Genomic DNA, 21,545 nt, shown 5'->3' with positions numbered 1-21,545 from the left:
TGGAGAAATCCCGTCTCTACCAAATAAAAATACAAAATTAGCCGGCCATGGTGGCACATGGCTGTAATCCCAGCTACTCGGGAGGCTGAGGCAGGAGAATCGCTTGAACCCAGGAGGTTGCAGTGAGCCGAGATCACGCCATTGTACTCCAGCCTGGGCAACAAGAGTGAACTCTGTCTCAAAAAAAAAGAAAGAAAAAGAAAAAGAAATATGTCATATTACTTCTACGGGCAGTTCTCATGACATAAAGTTGTATCACCTGGGTGCTGAATCCAGGTATACGTCACAATACACAATGTATGCAGGGCTTAGGAGTAAGGGCAGAATCACAACAGTGAGGTGGGGGGCCCAGCAATACATCACAATCCCTGCTTGGGCAAAGCCCAGTCCATAAAGGAGGGTCACATCACCTACGTACTGGGTTCAGCAATATGTCACCCTACCCCTTGCGGGGAGGGTCCATGCAAGAGTCACATCACATAAATGATGGGCCCAAAAATATGTCAAAATTTTCTCTGTGGGTAGGGCTCAGGAAAAAAAAAAAGAATCACATGACCTAGGGGCTGGGCCCGGCTATATATGTAACAATACTTTTTTGGCAGGGCCCAGGCAGAAGAGGAGTGTCACATCACCTAGGTGATTAATAGAAACATAGCTCGTAATACCCCTATGGGCAAGGCCCATGAAGGAGAGTTGCATTATCTAGGTATTGGACCCAGTGATATGTCTCAATACACACTGTATGGAAGTCTCAGGCTGGAGAGGAGAGTCACCTCATCTAGGTTCTTGACAGAGTGATACGTCACAATCCCTTTTTGGGTGGAGACCAAACAGTAGAGAAGAGTCGCATCACCTAGATGCTGGGCTCAGCAATGTCACAATATGCTGAGAAGAGGGTCCAAACAAAAGAGTCACATCACCTCATTGAAGGCCTCAGAGATATGACACAATGCCCCTGTGGGTAGGGCTCAGGAAGAAGTGTGGAGTCATATAACCTTGGGGCTAGGCCCAGCTACATGTCAAAATCACTCCAGTGGGCAGGGCCCAGGCATAAGAAGAGAGTCACATCATGTAGGTCCTGGGCCAAGCAACACGTGACACTCCCCACTGTGGACAGGTTACACGAAGAGAGTCACATAATCTCAGTGATAGGCCCAGACATATGTCAGAATTACTTCTGTGAGCACGCAGAAGAATCCCCATCACCTGTGTGCTGAACTCAGCAATAAGTCATTCACTCTTCAGTGGGCAAGGAACAGGCAGGAGAGGAGAGTCAACATCACTTCTGTGCTGGGCCCAGAGTTATGTCACAATCTCTTTTTGGGCAACATCCAGGTAAGAGAGGAGAGTCACATAAAATAAAGGGCCCAGAGATATGTCACAATGCACCTTGTAGGCAGGGTCCAGGCAGGAGACTCACTCCACATTGGTTCTGGGCCCAGCAATACACCACCATGCCTTCTAAGGGCAGTGTCAAGGCAGAAGAGTATGTCACCGTAGTATTAGGCCCAGTGACATGTCACAATATCCTCTGTGGGCAGAACCTAGAAAGAAAGAGGGGGAGAGTCATGTGAGCTAGGTGCTGAGCCCAGTAATACATCACAGTCCCTTCTGTGAGCAGGCGCCAGGCAGGAGAAGAGAGCCGCATTACCTGTGTGACGGGTGCAGGAATATGTCACAATATCTTCTGTAGGCAGGACCTCGGCAGTAAGTTACATCACCTGGGTGTTGGACCCCACAAAAGTCACAGTGGCTCATACGGGCAAGGCACAGGCAGGAGGGTCACATAACCTATGTGTGGGGCCCAGCGGTATGACACAATGTCCCCTGTGGAAGAGCCAAGACAGGAGAGAAGATTCACACCACCTGGGTACAAGATGCAGTGATGTCACAATGTCCCCTGTGGGCAGTGCCAAGGCAGTAGAATAGTCACATCACCTCGGTACTGGGTCCAGTTATATGTCACAATCCCTTCCATGGGCTGGGCCAGTGCAGGAGCACCAAATCACTCTGGTGCTGGGCTAAGTCATATAACATAATCACACCAGCAGGAATGTTCAGACATGAGATTATGCATCCAGACTGGAAAGAATCAACACATCAAAAACATGACCAGACTGTGCATGCTGGCTCACACCTGTAATCTCACCACTTTGGGAGGCCACGGAGGATACCTGGAACCCAGGAGTTCAAGACTATCCAGGGACAACACGGTGAGACAACGTCTCTATTAAAAAATAATAATTAAAGTTAAAAAAGAAATATATATCCAGAGCATGGACAACATAGCAAGATCACATCTCTACTAAAAAGATGATAGAGGCTGGGTGCCAGTGGCTCATGCCTGTAATCCCAGTACTTTGGGAGGCCGAGGCAGGTGGATCACGAGGTCAAGAGATCGAGTCCATCCCAGCCAACATTGCGAAACCCCGTCTCTACTAAAAACACAAAAATTAGCTGGGTGTGGTGGTGCACTCCTGTAGTCCCAGCTACTTGGGAGGCTGAGGCAGGAGAATCGCTTGAACCTAGGAGGCAGAGGTTGCAGTAAGCTGAGATCACGCCACTGCACTCCAGCCTGGGTGACAGTGTGAGACTCTGTCTCAAAAAAAAATACATGATAGATAGATAGATAAGAGCCAGCCAGATAGACAGAGCCGGACAGACAGAGATAGATGATAGATAGATAGCCAGCCAGTCAGGCAGGATGGCTCATGCCTGCAATCCTAGCACTTTGGGAGATCAAGGCTGGTGGATTGTTTGAGCACAGGAGTTCGAGACCAGCCTGAGAAACATGGCAGAACTTCATCTCTATAAAAATAAAAAGCAAAAAATGCAAAACAAAGAGCCACCGTGGTGGTACGTGACTGTAGTACCAGCTACCCAGGGAGCTGAGATGGGAGGATCCCCTGAGCCCAAGGAGGTCCAGGCTGCAGTAAGTTGTGATCACACACCTGCACTTCAGCCTGGGTGACTGAGAAGACAACATTTAAAAAATATATATATGTACACATACACACGCGCGCACATACACACATACAAAAGTAGAAAGAAATTTAAAACAGCAACTTCAGTGTGCAGGAAGGCGCATAAGAGAGAGAAAACAAAACAAAACAATAGTAACTCAATGTACTCTGGAAACAGACTCAAAGTGGGGCTAGGGAAAAAAACAAAAACAAAAACAGAAAGATCCCCAGAGCCTCAGCTACTCTGGAGGCAGAAATGGGAGGATGGGGCCAGGAATGGTGGCTGGCAGCTGTAATCCCAGCACTTTAGGAGGCCGAGGTGGGCAGATCACCTGAGATCGGGAGTTTGAGACCAGCCTGACCAACATGGAGAAACCTTGTCTCTACTACAAATACAAAATTAGCCGGGCGTGGTGGTGCACGCTTGTAATCTCAGCAATTCGGGAGGCTGAGGCCGGAGAATCGCTTGAACCTGGGAGGCGGAGGTTGCAGTGAGCCGGGATTGCAACATTGCTCTCCAGCCTGGGCAACAAAAGCGAAAAATCCATCCAAAGGGAGGGGAGAGGGAGAAGGAGAGGTGGAGGGGGAGGGAGCGGAGGAGGGGCGGGAGAGGGGGAGGGGAAGGAATAGGGAGAGGGGGAGGATGACGGGGGTGAGCCCGGGCAGGTGGAGGGCCGCGTGAGCCGTAATCGCACCCTCTGCTGGACTTAAGCGGTACTGCCGCGGGCGAGAACTATCTAGTTCACCTTAACCATTTCAAGTTGGCGGCCAAGTCCTAACTTTTGGGCTGACAACTGGTTGACCCGGCGGCTGGACAGAGAAGCCAGCCGGTGGCGAGGGCAGAGGCCCACCGGGTCCACACTACACACCAAATGTGGCCGAAAGTGGCGCGCGGGGCCTGAAGCCGTCCGTCTGGAGTCTAACTCCGCCAACCTTCCGTCCCAGCGCTCTCCCACACTGTCTGCTGGTCCACTCCGGGAGGCAGAAAGACTGGGAAGGGCTCGAGGCAGCGGGGGGAGGGGCGACCGGCCCCTCCTCCCCGCCGCAGAGTAGGAGAGGCCCAGGACTGACCACCACCCGCAGACCACACAGCCACCCCTGAGGCGGGGGTTGTCGGGCCACACCCTCTGACGCCAGCGCCTCAGCCTACAACTCTCCCACAGCCCCGTTCCAGCCAGGGTGATGAGCCACCTGCAGGGTGGGAAAAGGAGGAAACTAGAGGGGGTAGAGACCAAGCAGGGGCGGCCCCTGAACCTGAGGCACCCTCGGAACAGCATGTGGCCTCTTTGGCGCTCGGAAAGCCCACGGGCGGAGCTTTCCCGGCCCTCGGAAGATGGCACAGGACGGTCCCTGACTCTCCATGGGGACTTGGGAAAAAAATCGGCCGGAGCCTCAGACGGCCAGGACCCACGCGGGCCCGCGACCAGGCCTGGGGAGTGTCTCCGGCCCCCTGCATCATGCCTGGTGGGTCCCGAGGGTCGGGCCTCTGCAGCTGTGGTGAGCTGGGGACCAGCCTGGGCAGCCCCATACTCGGCTCATGCTGGGAGCGCGGTAACAGCCTCCCCTCCACAGCCCTGCACGCCTGAGCTCTGACTCACAAGTGACGCGCCAGAGCTCTGGCACCATTGGGACTGTTCAGCTAAAGGCTGCAAGACTCCAGAGCTCTGCCCACCTCACAGCAGAGACTGTCCTTCCCTCGGCAGCTGCCGCTGGAGCTCCGGAGGACAAGAGAACTTTAGAAAGGCGGCCGCCCCTGTGGGCCACAGGAAGTGCAGTCAGCCCAAGCTGCCTCTGGAGACCTGTACTGCTAGCCGGCCGCTAGGAGGCGGCAAACGACCACCCACGCAATAATCAGCCAGGGAAGAATGAAAAAACACATCTATATGCATATACTGATCGAAGAATAATCATACCCAGTCAGGGCGGCGATTTTGTAGGCAGCAAGGGAGAAAGCAACTTTGAGGTGGGGACAGTAGAGAAGACACAGTTGACCCAGTCTGTGCACAGGCTTCCTTTTCTCTGTGAGACCTTGGTTTAGGGTACATAACTGTACTTCTTTGTAACACAATTACTTATCATAAATGTTATGTTTGTTTGTTTATTTACTTTTTGAGATGGATTCTTTTTCTTTTCTTTTTTGAGATGGAGTCTTGCTCTGTCGCCCAGGCTAGAGTGCAGCGGGGCAATCTTGGCTCACTGCAATCTCCGCCTCCCGGGTTCAAGCGATTCTGGTACCTCAACCTCCTGAGTAGCTGGGATTACAGGCACGCACCACCTCGCCCGGCTAATTTTTTACTGTTAATAGAGATGGGGTTTCACCATGTTCGCCAGGCTGGTCTCAAACTCCTGACCTCAGATGATCCACCCGCCTCAGTCTCCCAAAGTGTTGGGATTACAGGCGTGAGCCACCAAGCCTGGTCGATTATTTTATTTCTTATGTGTATGGTCTTGTGATAGACCAGGGGACTTGTAACTTCAGAGTCCATGAGGCCAGAAGCTGACATCCTAAATGTCTATTTAGAATGAATTTAAACAAACCAAACTCTCTGCCACAAAACTCTCAGAAAGACAAGCGATTAAAAAAAACAAAATTGCAGCCTGGCAGTGAATCACGCCTATAATCCCAGTACTTTAGGAGGCCAAGGCGGGTGGATTGCTTCATCCCACGAGTTCGAGACCATCCTGGGTAACATGGTAAAACCTCATCTCAACCCAAAATGCAAACATTAGCTAGTTTCATAACCAGATCTCAAAATACATAAATAAGTAGGTTAAAATTTAAAAATAAAATTTTAATTTTAAAATGCTGAGTTCTGTTCATTTTGCTTCCTACCCAGAGAAGGGCATAAAATATCTGTTGCTTGCTTGTTTGTTTTTGACGGGGTCTCACTCTGTCACCCAGGCTGGAGTGCAGTGGTACCATCATGGCTTACTACAGCCTCAACCTCCCCAGACTTAGATGATCCTCCCACCTCAGCCTCCCAAGTAGCTGAAATCACAGATATGTGCCAGCACACCTGGCTAATTTTTGTATTTTCAGTACAGACGAGTTTTCCACACGTTTCCCAGTCTGGTCTCAAACTCGTGGGCTCAAGTGATTCTCCCGTGTTGGCCTCCAAAAGTGTAGGGATTACAGGAATCAGCCACCATGCCTGGCCTTACTTAATACATCTGATCTCACTACATTCTGGCACTAAAGCCTCACATCAAAAAGTTAGGAAGATCTCAAGTTAACAATGTAACATCACAGCTAAAAGAACGAGAGAACAAGGCTGGGCGCGGTGGCTCACGCCTGTAATCCCAGCACTTTGGGAGGCCGAGGTGGGCGGATCACCAGATCAGGAGAGCGAGACAAACCTAGCTAACATGGTGAAATCCCGTCTCTACTAAAAATACAAAAAATTAGCCAGGCGTGGTGGCACATGCCTGTAGTCCATCCCAGCTACTTGGGAGACTGAGGCAGGAGAATTGCTTGAACCCGGGAGGCGGATGTTGCAGTGAGCTGAGATCGCGCCACTGCACTCCAGCCTAGGTGACAGGGCGAGACTCCGTCTCAAAATAAATAAATAAAATAAGTAAATAAATAAATAAAAGGACTAGAGAACCAAGAACAAACAAATCCCAAAGCTAGAAGAAAACAAGAAATAACCAAAATCAGAGCTGCACTGAACAAGACAGTGACGTGAAAACACATTTAGAAGACCAACAAATCCAGGAGCTGGTTTTTTGGAAAAAATAACTAAAAAGACCACTAGCTAGACTAATAAAGAAGAAAAGAGAGAAGATCCAAATAAACACAATCAGAAACAATAAGGGGGATATTACCACTGACCTCAGAGAAGACAACCATCAGAGAATATTATGAACAACTCAATGCACATAAGCTAGAAAATCTGGAAGAAATGGAAACATTTCTGGAAGCATACACCCAATCGAGACTGAACAAGGAAGAAACTGAATCCCTGAACAGAACAATAATGAGTTCTGAAATTGAGGCAGTAATAAATAGCCTACCAATCAATAAAAGTCCAGGACCAGATGGACTCACAGCGGAATTCTCCCAGATACACAAAGAGCTGGTACTGTTCCTACTGAAACTATTCCAAAAAATTGAGAAGGGACTCTCCCTAAACTCATAGACCATCTTGACATGAAAACCTGAAAAAGATAACAACAAAAAAGAAAGCTTCATGTCAACATCCTTGATGAACATTGATGCAAAAATCTTCAACAAAATATTAGCAAAGCAAATTCAGCAGCAAATCAAAAAACTTATCCACCATAGTCAGGTAGGCTTCGTCTCAAGGATGCAAGTTTGGTTCAACATATCCAAATTAATAAATACGATTCATTACAGAAACAGAATTAGGGGCAAAAAACACATGATTATTTCAATAGATGCAGAAAAGACCTTCATTAAAATTCAACATCTATTCATGTTAAAAACTCTCAACAAACTGGGTATTGAAAAAAAAAATACATCAAAATAATAAGAGTCATCTATGACATACCCACAGCCAACATAATACTGAATGGGCAAAAGCCGGAAGCATTCTCCTTAAAAACCAGAATGAGACAAGGATATCGTCTCTCATCATTCCTATTCATCATAGTACTGGAAGTTCTAGTCTGGGTAATCAGGCAAGAGAAAGAAATAAAGGGCATCCAAATAAGAAGAGAGGAAATCAAATTATCCCTGTTTGCAGATTACATGATCCTATATCTAGAAAACCCCACAGTCTCAGCTCAAAAGCTCCTTAAGCTGATAAACAACTTTGGCAAAGTATCAGAATGCAAAATCAATGTGCAAAAATTACTAGCATTCCTACACATAAACAACAGTCAAGCTGAGAGCCAAATCATGAATGAACTCACATTCACAATTGCCACAAAAAGAATAAAATATCTGTGAATACAGCTAACTAGGGAGGTAAAAGATCTCAAGGAGAACTACAAACCGCTGCTCAAAGAAATCAGAAATGACACAAACAAATTAAAACACATTCCATGCTCAGGAATAGAAAGAATCAATATCATTAAAATGTCCATACCGCCCAAAGCAATTTATATATTCAATGCTATTCCCAATAAACAACCACTGACATTCTCATAGAATTTAAAAGAATTATTTTAAAATTTATATGAAACCAAAAAAAGAGCCTGAATAGCCAAGGCAATCCTAAGCAAAAATAACAAAGCTGGAGGCATCATGCTACTCAACTTCCAGCTATACCACAGGGCTACAGCAACCAAAACAGCATGGTACTAGTACAAGAACAGAAACATAGATCAGTGAAACAGAATAGAAGGCCAGAAGTCAAGCTGCACACCCAGCAACCATCTGACCTTTGACGAAGCTGACAAAAGAAGCAATGGGGAAAGAATTTGCAATAAATTGTGCTGGGAGAACCACCTAGTCATATGCAGGAAATTGAACCTGGACCCCTTCCTTACACCATACACAAAAAGTAACTCAAGATGGATTAAAGACTTAAATGTAAACCCAAACTATAAAAACTCTGAAAGACAACCTAGGCAATACCATTCAGGACATAGGCACAGGCAAAGACTTCATGGCAAAGATGCCAAAGCAATTGCAACAAAAGCAAAAATTAACAAATGGGATCTAATTAAGTTAAAGAGCTTCTGACTGGGCATGGTGGCTCAAGCCTGTAATCCCAGCACTTTGAGAGGCTGAGGGAGGCGGATCACCTGAGGTCAGGTCAAGATCAGCCTGGCCAACATGGTGAAATCTTGTCTCTAATAACAATAAAAAATTAGCCAGGGGTGGTGGCATATGCCTGTAATCCCAGCTACTCAGGAGGCTGAGGCAGGAGAATCGCTAGAACCTGGGAGGCAAAGGTTGCAGTGAGCCGAGATTGTACCACTGCACTCCAGCCTGGGAGACCGAGTGTTTGTCTCCAATCAATCAATCAATCAATAGCATCTACTGGACAAGTGGAAGATTATGTGTTTTTTTTTTTTTTGAGACAGAGTCTCGCTCTGTCACCCAGGCTGGAGTGCAGTGGCCGGATCTCAGCTCACTGCAAGCTCCGCCTCCCGGGTTCACGCCATTCTCCTGCCTCAGCCTCCCGAGTAGCTGGGACTACAGGCGCCGCCACTTCGCCCGGCTAGTTTTTTTGTATTTTTAGTAGAGACGGGGTTTCACCGTGTTAGCCTGGATGGTCTCGATCTCCTGACCTCGTGATCCGCCCGTCTCGGCCTCCCAAAGTGCTGGGATTACAGGCTTGAGCCACCGCGCCCGGCCAAGATTATGTTTTATAAACAAAATCATCTTTGAAATTACTGGCGGGTTCCTCTTTAAAAAGTACAAATAGGTCTTTTTAAAAACTTAAGTTCTAGGGTACAAGTGCCGGTTTGTTACATAGGTAAACTTGTGTCATGGGGGTTGTATAGATTATTTAATAACCCAGGTATTAAGCTTAGTACCCATTAGTTATTTTTCCTGATCCTCTTTCTCTTCTCACCTTCCACTTTTTGACAGAACCCAATGTGTCGTTCCCCTCCCTGTGTCTGTGTGTTCTCATTATTTACCTCTCACTCATAAGTGAGAACATGCAGTATTTGGTTTTCTGTTCCTGTGTTAGTTTGCTAAGGATAATGGCCTCCAGCTCCATCCAGATCTCTGCAAAGGGCATTATCTCATTTTTTTTATGACTCCATAGTATTTCATGGTATATACGTACCACATTTTTCTTTGTCCAGTCTATCATTGATGGAAATTTAGGTTGAGTCCATGTGTTTGCTGTGGTGGATGGTGCTGCAGTGAACATACATGTGCATGTGTATTTATAATAGAATAATTTATATTCCTGTGGGTATATACCCAGTAATAGGATTGCTCATCACATTAGGCCGGGCATGGCGGTTCAGGCCTGTAATCCCAGCACTTTGGGAGGCCGAGGTGGGTGGATCACCTGAGGTCAGGAATTTGAAACCAGCCTGGCCAAGGTGGCGAAACCCCATCTCTACTAAAAATACAAAAATTAGCCAGGTGTGGAGGCACATGCCTGTAATCCCAGCTACTTGGCGGGCTGAGGAAGGAGAATCGCTTAAACCCAGGAGGTGGAGGTTATAGTGAGCTGAGATCATGCCATTGCACTCCAGCTTGGACAACAAGAGTGAAACTCCGTCTCAAGAAAAAAAAAAAAAAATCAACACACTGTCTTCAACAATGGCTAATTTACACTCCCACCAACAGTATATAAGCATTTCTTTTTCTCCACAACCTCGCCAGCATCTGTTATTTCTTTAACTTATGTTGAGCTTATTTTCATATGATTGTTGATACACGTCTGTTCATGTCCTTCCCCCACTCTTTTTTTTTTTTGAGAGGCAGCCTTGCTCTGTCACCCAGGCTGGATTCCAGCTCACTGTAACCTCCACCTCCTGGGTTCAAGCAATTCTCTTGCCTCAGCCTCCCTAGTAGTGGGGATTATAAGTATCCACCACCATGCCCAGCATACATACACACATATATATATATATATATATATAATTATTGTCATTTTTTTGAGATGCAGTTTCACTCTTGTGGCCCAGGCTGGCGTGCAATAGTGCACTCTTGGCTCACCACAACCTCCGCCTCCCGGGTTCAAGCGATTTTCCTGCCTCAGCCTCCTTAGTAGCTGAGATTACAGACATACACCGTGACCAGCTAATTGTATTTTTAGTAGAGACAAGATTTATCCATGTTGGTCAGCCTGGTCTCGAACTCCCAACCTCAGGTGGTCCGCCTGCCTTGGCCTCCCAAAGTGCTGGGATTACAGGCGTGAGCCACTGTGACTGGCGATATTTTGTATTTTTGATAGAGGTGGGGTTTTACCATGTTGGCTAGGCTGATCTTGAACTCCTGACCTCAAGTGATCTACCCGCTTTGGCCTCCCAAAGTGCTAGAATTACAGCGTGAGCCACTGAGCCCGGCCCTATTTCATCCACTTTTTTATGGAGTTGTTGTTTTTCTCTTTAGGTTTTTTTTTTTTTTTTTTTTTGAGATGGAGTCTTGCTCTTTCGCACAGGCTGGACTGCAGTGACACGATCTTGGCTCACTGTAACCTCCGCCTCCTGGGTTCAAGCGATTCTCCTGCCTCAGCTTCCCCAGTAGCTGGGATTACAGGTATGCCCCGCCACGGCCAGCTAATTTTTGTACTTTTAGTAGGACAAGGTTTCGCCATGTCGGCCAGGCTGGTCTTAAACTCCTGACCTCAAGTGATCCAATCGCTTTGACCTCCCAAAGTGCTAGAGTTACAGGCATGAGCCACCGCGCACAGCCAGAGTTGTTGTTTTTCTATAATAAATTTGTTTAAGTTCTTATAGATGCTAGACATTAGACCTTCGACAGATGCATAGTTTGCAAAAATTTTCTCCCATACTGTATGTTGCCTGTTTACTCTGTCGATAGTTTATTTTGCTGTGCAGAAGGTCTTTATTTTTTATTTTTTTTCTTTTGAGATGGAGTCTCACCAAGATTGCACTACTGCAATCCAGCCTGGGTGACAGAAAGATTTGGTCTCAAAAAAAAAAAAAATTAAAGACTACCTAAGAGACATTACAACATTTTTCAAACATTATCTTCAAATAAAGAGTGTTCTTCCTACATAATTACACAGATTCAAAATATAAGTAGATTGTGAATTTAAGATTATTCTCCCGACTACTCACCTAGACAGAATAGAATAATCATCGAAAACCATGAAAAGAGTACGTCACAGATGAAAAACACATAGATATTTCTACAGATGACATATGGCTAATTCATATATAAATTAAGCATCACATTGTCAAAAATTGTAGTTGAAAATTATCATTCAATTCATAATATCAAGCTTTGAAAGCAAAAATACAGTTAACTGATCTAAAAAAAAATACCCCCTCAAAAAGAAACACTAATGTACAAATAAAAATAAGAGAGATTTTATTTTATTTATTTTTTTGAGACGGAGTCTGGCTGTTGTAACCCATGCTGGAGTGCAGTGGCGTGATCTTGGCTCACTGCAACCTCAGACTACCGAGTTCAAGCGATTCTCCTGCCTCAGCCTCCCGAGTAGTTGGGATTACTGGTAATCACCACCAGGCCTGGCTAATTTTTGTATTTTTCTTTTAGTAGAGACGGAGTTTCACTATGTTGGCCAGGCTGGTCTCCTGACCTCAGGTGATCCATCCGCCTTGGCCACCGAAAGTGCTGGGATTACAGTCGTGAGTCACCGCGCCCGGCCAAGAGAGATTTTAACGCATAATATGCTGAATACAACATAGATATACTATCAAAAATAATTATTTAGATATCTACAGTTTCTAGCTGTGTGTACTCTTGCAGTGCAGGCATTCTGAATCATTGGCATTCAATGAATGGCAGCAAAATTTCACAGAAAAATGCATTACAATCAATAATAGGCTCTAATGAGAAAATTTAGTAAGTATGAAAAGGACGGTGGAAAAATTTCTTTACGGCCGGGCGCGGTAGCTCACGCCTTCAATCCCAGCACTTTGGGAGGCCGAGGCGGGCGGACCATCTGAGGTCAGGAGTTCAAGACCAGCCTGGCCAACATAGTGAAACCCCGCCTCTACTAAAAGTACAAAAAATGAGCCGGGCATGGTGGCGGGTGCCTGTAATCCCAGACATTCGGGAGGTTGAGGCTAGAGAATCGCTTAAGCCCGGAAGGCGGAGCTTGCAGTGAGCCAAGATCATGCCGCTGCACTACAGCCTGGAGACAAAAGCGAGACTCCATCTCACAAAAAAATAATAATAATCAGAAAAGATTTAAGACTCCATGGGCAGCAGCCCCTCCCACGCACACACTGAGTGGGGATTCTGCCCTGATGACTCGCCTGTTATCCCTGAACAACCTGGGAAATACTCGGGACTGCGGGTGCAGAGCTATCCAGAGAGCACCAGACTGGTGCCGCGCAGAAACTGGCGGGACGCGGGGTCCTGGCTACGGGTCCAGCAGCCATCTTGCGGCCAGAGTGGCCTGGGGCGGAGGTGTGCCAGCGGGGACTCTGGTCGGCGACCCAGTAGAGGACTGTGGGGAGGCCGGTCCAGCCGGTTTCACAGGCCGCTCTCCCATCTCGGGATGCTCAACCCCGCACACCCACCGGCTGTGACAGTCACCTAGGGCTCCCGAGGTGCAGGACGCAGAACAGCAGAGAGGATACCCAAGCTCTGGCGGGAGGTAGAGACAAAGACCCCGCCAAGTGCCGGAACCCACGCCCTCCTCTCCAACTCCGCGCCTGATTGGGCGGTTCCCGCGCCAGCGCCACTGATTGGATAAAGCTTCAGGACCCACCACCCAGCTCCACCCTCCCCAGCATTAGTGCATTTTGTGAGCAGGAAAACAAGCTCAAGTAGGCAGTGTCACGTGCCAGGGAATTACAGCTAATTAAGAAGTGAACTGAGGCTTGAAATGCACTTACTCTTTCTCTTACCTGGGTCTGCTTGTATAATGCATCTTAGTAGCTATTTAAGGTAAGAAGAAAATTTGGACACCTTTTTAACAACTTTTTAATCATTTTGATAATGCAGGAAAAACCTTCTTCCCATTCCGGAACCCCTCTCTCACCATGCTGTGCCACACTGTTGACCACATCGTGGGATGACCATTAGGAAGGGGGGCGGGCAGCGGAGGCTGAGACTGGATAAGCATGAATTATGTTGGCCAAATTTGCTCCTCTTAGAGAGGCTCTTCAAGTATTCCGTGTGAAGTGGCTGTTCTCGGGGTAATTGTGCCCTGACTGCGCTGCATGTCAGTCTGACTTCTCCTTTTAAAAATCACTGTATTACCTTAATTAACAGGTGTGTTTCATTTTCTATTTGAAAATGGCCAGGCCGGGCGCGGTGACTCACGCCTGTAATCCCAGCACTTTGGGAGGCTGAGGCGGGCATATCACCTGAGGTCAGGAGTTCGAGACCAGCCTCAACATGGAGAAACCTGTCTCCGGTTTTTTCATTTCTCTAATTTTTTTATTTCTCTAATTTCTCTAAAAATTATTTAATTCTTATTTCTCTAAAAATACAAAATTATCCAGGCGTGGTAGTGTATGCCTGTAATCCCAGCTACTCGGGAGGCTGAGGCGGGAGAAATGCTTGAACCTGGGAGGTGGAGGTTGCAGTGAACGGAGATCGCGCCATTGCACTCCAGCCTGGACAACAAGAGCGAAACTCCGTCTCAAACAAAAGAAAAGAAAAGAAAAGAAACAAAAAGAAAATCGCCAACGGTTCTCTGTAGGTGTCCTGATCTGATTTGCTAGTTTAGACCTTGGAGGTAGGGGTGAGAAAACACTTGAGCCACATCAGAACACCTTCTTTTCAACTGGAGGATATATAGAAATTTTTTAATGATATCCAACAGTTTTCTCAATACCCATTATATATAACAGTGATAGCTTGGAGGGCAGGGAGGGGACACAGATGACACAACCTTATTAGTTCCATTTTGTTATAAGTTTTTGTGTTTTGTTTTTGGAGACAAGGTCTCACTCTAGTGTCCAGGATGGAGTGCAGTGGCACAATCATAGCTCATTATTTGGTTGTAACAGTTCTTTAAAAAATAGTTTTGAGAGCCAGATGTGGTGGCTCACACCTGCAATCCCAGCACTTTGGGAGGCTGAGGCGGGTGGATCACCTGAGGTCAGGTGTTCAAGACCACTCTGGGCAACACGGTGAAACCCCACCTCTACTAAAAATACAAAAATTATTTGGGCGTGGTGGCACATGCTAGTAATTCCAGCAACTCAGGAGGCTGAGGCAGGAGAATCACTTGAACCTGGCAGGCCAAGGTTGCAGTGAGCCGAGATAGTGCCATTGCACTCCAGCCTGGGCAACAAGAGAAAAACTTCGTCTCAAAAACAACAAATAAAAATTTAAAAAAATATATTTTTGAGGCCGGGCATGGCAGCTCATGCCTGTAATCTCAGCACTTTGGAAGGCCGAGGTAGGCTGATCACAAGGTCAAGAGTTCAAGACCAGCCTGGCCAACATAGTGAAACACCTCCACTAAAAATACAAAAATTAGCTGGGCATGGTGGCACATGCATGTAGTCCCAGCTACTCGGGAGGCTGAGACAGGAGAATCGCTTGAACCCGGGAGGCAGAGGTTGTGGTGAGCCGAGATCACGCAACTGCACTCTAGTCTGGGCAACAGAGCGAGATTCTGTATCAAAAACAAGAATTTTTTTTTGCCTGGGCTTGATGGCTCACACCTGTTATTCAAACACTTTGGGAGCCAGGCCAAGGTGAAATGATCGCTTAAGCCCAGGAGTTTAAGATCAGTCTGGGCAACATTTTTTAATTACTATTATACATTAAGTTCTGGGGTACATGTGCACAATGTGCAGGTTTGTTACATGTGCATACATGTGCCTGATGCAGGTGTGCTGCACCCATTAACTCGTTATTTACATTAGGTATATCTCCTAATGCTATTCCTTCCCCCTCCCCCAACCTATGACAGGTCGCGGTGTGTGATGTTCCCCTTCCTGTGTCCAAGTGTTCTCATTGTTCAATTCCCACCTATGAGTGAGAACATGTGGTGTTTGGTTTTCTGTCCTTGCACTAGTTTGATCAGAATGATGGTTTCCAGCTTCATCCATGTCCCTACAAAGGACATGAACTCATCCTTTTTTATGGCTGCATAGTATTCCATAGTATATATGTGCCACATTTTCTTAATACAGTCTATCATTGATGGGCATTTGGGTTAGTTCCAAGTCTTTGCTATTGTGAATAGTGCCTCAATAAATATACATGTGCATGTGTCTTTATAGCAGCATGATTTATATTCCTTTGGGTATATACCCAGTAATGGGATGGCTGGGTCAAATGATATTTCTAGTTCTAGATCCTTGAGGAATCCACACTGTTTTCCACAATGGTTGAACAAGTTTAGAGTCCCACCAAGAGTGTAAAAGTGTTCCTATTTCTCCACATCCTCTCCAGCACCTGTTGTTTCCTGACTTTTTAATGATTGCCATTCTAACTGGTGTGAGATGGTATCTCATTGTGGTTTTGATTTGCTTTTCTCTAATGGCAAGTGATGATGAGCATTTTTCCATGTGTCTTTTGGCTGCATAAATGTCTTCTTTTGAGAAGTGTCTGTTCATATCCTTTGCCCACTTTTTGATGGGGTTGTTTGTTTTTTTCTTGTAAATTTGTTTAAGTTCTTTGTAGATTCTACATATTAGCCCATTGTCAGTTTGGTAGATTGCAAACATTTTCTCCCATTCTGTAGGTTGCCTGTTCACTCTGATGGTAGTTTCTTTCGATGTGCAGAAGCTATTTAATTTGATTAGATCCCATTTGTCAATTTTGGCTTTTGTTGCCGTTGCTTTTGGTGTTTTAGACATGAAGTCCTTGCCCATGCCTATGTCCTGAATGGTATTGCCTAGGTATTCTAGGGTTTCTATGGTTTTAGGTCTAACATTTAAGTCTTTAATGCATCTTGAATTAATTTTTGTATCAGGTGTAAGGAAGGGATCCAGTTTCAGCTTTCTACATATGGCTAGCCAGTTTTCCCAGCACCATTTATTAAATAGGGAATCCTTTCCCCATTTCTTGTTTCTCTCAGGTTTATCAAAGATCAGATGGTTGTAGATGTGTGGTATTATTTCTGAGGGCTCTGTTCTGTTCCATTGGTCTAGATCTCTGTTTTGGTACCAGTACCATGCTGTTTTTGTTACTGTAGCCTTGTAGTATAGTTTGAAGTCAGGTAGCATGATGCCTCCAGCTTTGTTCTTTTTGCTTAGGATTGTCTTGGCAATGCGGGCTTTTTTTTGGTTCTATATGAACTTTAGAGTATTTTTTCCAATTCTGTGAAGAAAGTCATTGGTAGCTTGATGGGGATGGCATTGAATCTATAAATTACCTTGGGCAGTATGGCCATTTTCACAATATTGATTCTTCCTATCCAGGAACTGGAATATTCTTCCATTTGTTTGTGTCCTCTTTTATTTAATTGAGCAGTGGTTTGTAGTTCTCCTTGATGAGGTCCTTCACATCCTTTGTAAGTTGGATTCCTAGGTATTTTATTCTTTTTGAAGCAATTGTGAATGGGAGTTCACTCATGATTTGACTCTCTGTTTGTCTGTTATTGGTGTATAGGAATGCTTGTGATTTTTGCACATTGATTTTGTATCCTGAGACTTTGTTGAAGTTGCTTATCAGCTTAAGAAGATTTTGGGCTGAGATGATGGGATTTTCTAGATGTACAATCACGTCATCTGCAAACAGGGACAATTTGACTTCCTCTTTTCCTAATTGAATACCCTTTATTTCTTTCTCCTGCCTGATTGCCCTGGCCAGAACTTCCAACACTATGTTGAAAAGGAGTGGTGAGAGAGGGCATCCCTGTCTTGTGCCAGTTTTCAAACGGAATGCTTTCAGTTTTTGTCCATTCAGTATGATATTTGCTGTGGGTTTGTCATAAGTAGCTCTTATTATTTTGAGATACATCCCATCAATACTGAATTTATTCAGAGTTTTTAGCATGAAGGGCTGTTGAATTTTGCCAAAGGCCTTTTCTGCATCTATTGAGATAATCATGTGGTTTTTGTCTTTGATTCTGTTTACATGATGGATTACGTTTATTGATTTGCATATGTTGAACCAGCCTTGCATCCCAGGGATGAAGTCTGCTTGATCATGGTGGATAAGCTTTTTGATGTTCTCCTGGATTCGGTTTGCCAGTATTTTATTGAGGATTTTTGCATCAATGTTCATCAGGGATATTGGTCTAAAATTCTCTTTTTTTGTTGTGTCTCTGCCAGGCTTGGGTATCAGGATGATGTTGGCCTCATAAAATGAGTTAGGGAGGATTCCTTCTTTTTCTATTGATTGGAATAGTTTCAGAAGGAATGGTACTAGCTCCTCCTTGTACCTCTGGTAGAATTCAGCTGTGAATCCATCTGGTCCTGGACTTTTTTTGGTTGGTAGGCTATTAATTATTGCCTAAATTTCAGAGCCTGTTATTTGTCTATTCAGGGATTCAACTTCTTCCTGGTTTAGTCTTGGGAGGGTGTATGTGTCCAGGAATTTATCCAGTTCTTCTAGATTTTCTAGTTTATTTGCATAGAGGTGTTTATAGTATTCTCTGATGGTAGTTTGTATTTCTGTGGGATCGGTGGTGATAACTCCTTTATCATTTTTTATTGCATCTATTTGATTCTTCTCTCTTTTCTTCCTTATTAGTCTTACTAGCGTTCTATCAATTTTGTTGATCTTTTCAAAAAAACAGCTCCTGGATTCATTGATTTTTGAAGGGTTTTTTTGTGTCTCTAGCTCCTTGAGTTCTGCTCTGATCTTAGTTATTTCTTGCCTTCTGCTAGCTTTTGAATGTGTTTGCTCTTGCTTCTCTAGTTCTTTTAATTGTGATGTTAGGGTGTCAATTTTAGATCTTTCCTGATTTCTCTTCTAGGCATTTAGTGCTATAAATGTCCCTCTACACACTGCTTCACATGTGTCCCAGAGATTCTGGTATGTTGTGTCCTTTTTCTCATTGGTTTCAAAGAACATCTTTATTTCTGCCTTCATTTCATTACATACCCAGTAGTCATTCAGGAGCAGGTTTTTCAGTTTCCATGTAGTTGAGCGGTTTTGAGTGAGTTTCTTAATCCTGGGTTCTAGTTTGATTACACTGTGGTCTGAGAGATGGTTTGTTATAATTTCTGTTCTTTTACTTTTGCTGAGGAGTGCTTTACTTCCAATTATGTGGTCAATTTTGGAATAAGTGTGATGTGGTGCTGAGAAGAATGTATATTTTTTTGATTTGGGGTGGAGAGTTCTGTAGATGTCTATTAGGTCCACATCATGCAGAGCTGAGTTCAATTCCTGGATATCCTTGTTACCTTTCTGTCTCGTTGATCTGTCTAATGTTGATAGTGAGTGGGGTGTTAAAGTCTCCCATTATTATTGTGTGGGAGTCTAAGTCTCTTTGTAGGTCTCTAAGGACTTGCTTTATGAATCTGGGTGCTCCTGTATTGGGTGCATATATATTTAGGATAGTTAACTCCTCTTGTTGAATTGATCCCTTAACCATTATGTAATGGCCTTCTTTGTCTGTTTTGATCATTGATGGTTCAAAATCTGTTTTATCAGAGACTAGGATTGCAACCCCTGCTTTTTTTTGTTTTCCATTTGCTTGATAGATCTTCCTCCATCCCTTTATTTTGAGTCTATGTGTGTCTCTGCACATGAGATGGGTCTCCTGAATACAGCACAGATAGGTCTTGACTCTTTATCCAATTTGACACTCTATGTCTTTTAATTTAGCATTTAGCCCATTTACATTTAAGGTTAATATTGTTATGTGTAAATTTGATCCTGTCATTATGATGTTAGCTGGTTATTTTGCTCATTAGTTGACGCAGTTTCTTCCTAGCATGGATGGTCTTTACAATTTGGCATGTTTTTGCAGTGGCTGGTACTGGTTGTTCCTTTCCATGTTTAGTGCTTCCTCCAGGAGCTCTTGTAAGGCAGGTCTGGTGGTGACAAAATCTCTCAGCATTTGCTTGTCTGTAAAGGATTTTATTTCTCCTTCACTTATGAAGCTTAGTTTGGCTGGATATGAAATTCTGGGTTAAAAATTCTTTTCTTTAAGAATGTTGAATATTGGCCCCTACTCTCTTCTGGCTTGTGGAGTTTCTGCCGAGAGATCCGCTATTAGTCTGATGGGCTTCCCTTTGTGGGTAACCCAACCTTTCTCTCTGGCTGCCCTAACATTTTTTCCTTCATTTCAACTTCGATGAATCTGACAATTATGTGTCTTGGAGTTGCTCTTCTCGAGGAGTATCTTTGTGGTGTTCTCTGTATTTCCTGAATGTGAATGTTGGCCTGCCTTGCTAGATTTTGGAAGTTCTCCTGGATAATATCCTGAAGAGTGTTTTCCAGCTTGGTTTCATTCTCCCCATCACTTTCGGGTAACCAATCAGTCATAGATTTGGTCTTTTCACATAGTCCCATATTTCTTGGAGGCTCTGTTTGTTTCTTTTTACTCTTTTTTCTCTAAACTTCTCTTCTTGCTTCATTTCATTCATTTGATCTTCAATCACTGATACCCTTTCTTCCAGTTGATCGAATTGGCTACTGAAGCTTGTGTATGCGTCATGTAGTTCTCGTGCCATGGTTTTCAACTCCATCAGGTCATTTAAGAACTTCTCTACACTGGTTATTCTACTTAGCCATTCGTCTAATCTTTTTTCAAGATTTTTAGCTTCTTTGAGATGGGTTCGAACATCCTCCATTAGCTCAGAGAAGTTTGATCGTCTGAAGTCTTCTCTCAACTCGTCAAAGTCATTCTCTGTCCAGCTTTGTTCCATTGCTGGCGAGGAGCTGCATTCCTTTGAAGGAGAAGAGGCATTCTGATTTTTAGAATTTTCAACTTTTCTGCTCTGGTTTCTCCCCATCTTTGTGGTTTTATCTACCTTTGGTTTTTGATGATGGTGATGTACAGATGGGGTTTTGGTGTGGATGTCCTTTCTGTTTGTTAGTTTTCCTTCTAACAGTCAGGACCCTCAGCTGCAGGTCTGTTGGAGTTTGCTGGAGGTCCACTCCAGACCCTGTTTGCCTGGGTATCACCAGTAGAGGCTGCAGAACAGCAAATATGGCAGGACAGCAAATGTTGTTGCCTGATGGTTCCTCTGGAAGCTTCGTCTCAGAGGGGCACCTAGCCGTGTGAGGTGTCAGTTGGTCCCTATTGAGAGGTGCCTCCAGTTAGGCTACTTGGGACGCAATCTGTCCGTTCTCAGATCTCAAACTCCGTGGTGGGAGAACCGCTACTCTCTTCAAAGCTGTCAGACAGGACATTTAAGTCTGCAGAAGTTTCTGCTGCCTTTTGTTCAGCTGTGCCCTGCCCCCAGAGGTGGAGTCTACAGAGGCAGGCAGACTTCCTCGAACTGTGGTGGGTTCCAACCAGTTTAAGCTTCCTGGCCACTTTGTATACCTACTCAAGCCTCAGCAATGGCAGGCGCCCCTCCCCCAGCCTTGCTTCCACCTTGCAGTTCTATCTCAGACTGCCGTGCTAGCAATGAGCAAGGCTCCGTGGGCCTGGGACCCTCTGAGCCAGGTGCGGGATATAATCTCCTGGTGTGCCATTTGCTAAGACCATTGGAAAAGTGCAGTATTAGGGTGGGAGTGACCCAATTTTCCAGGTGCCATCTGTCACAGCTTTCCTTGGCTAGGAAAGGGAATTCCCTGACCCCTTGTGTTTCCTGGGTGAGGCGATGCCTTGCCCTGCTTCAGCTCTTGCTCGGTGGTCTGCACCCACTGTCCTGCACCCACTGTCCGACAAGCTCCAGTGATATGAACCTGGGACCTCCGTTGGAAATGCAGAAATCACCCATCTTCTGTGTCACTCACTCTGGAAGCTGTAGACTGGAGCTGTTCCTATTCAGCCTTCTTGGAACCCCATCCAGTCTGGGCAACATTTTAAGCCTCAGTCTCTATAAAAAAAAATTTAAAATTGGCCAGGTGTGGTGTTGCATGCCTAGAGTGCCAGCTACTCAAGAGGCTGAGGTGAAAGATCACTTGAGCCTAAGAGATTGAGGCTGCAGTAATCCATGATTCAGCCACTG

General features: G+C 45.1%; 2 protein-coding genes and 1 long non-coding RNA gene across 3 annotated transcripts in view; 1 reads left to right on the top strand and 2 right to left on the bottom strand.

Annotated features, from left to right (window-relative positions):
• LOC117093717 (zinc finger protein 429-like) overlaps nucleotides 1-21,545 on the bottom strand; it is a 412,022-nt gene that overhangs the window by 51,426 nt on the left and 339,051 nt on the right.
• The window catches only part of LOC117093722 (zinc finger protein 100-like), a 346,302-nt gene that overhangs the window by 292,860 nt on the left and 31,897 nt on the right, over nucleotides 1-21,545 (top strand).
• On the bottom strand, nucleotides 596-4,735 carry LOC117093769. The gene is made up of 3 exons (XR_004441232.1): nucleotides 4,636-4,735; nucleotides 1,652-1,827; nucleotides 596-1,544 (listed from the first exon to the last, which is right to left on the bottom strand). It is a non-coding gene; the product is annotated as an uncharacterized LOC117093769 (long non-coding RNA).

The sequence above is a fragment of the Trachypithecus francoisi genome, unplaced genomic scaffold (assembly GCF_009764315.1).
Source record: "Trachypithecus francoisi isolate TF-2019V2 unplaced genomic scaffold, Tfra_2.0 Lachesis_group12, whole genome shotgun sequence".
Classification (NCBI taxonomy): domain Eukaryota; kingdom Metazoa; phylum Chordata; class Mammalia; order Primates; family Cercopithecidae; genus Trachypithecus; species Trachypithecus francoisi.
This window is presented reverse-complemented; position numbering and strand designations above follow the sequence as displayed.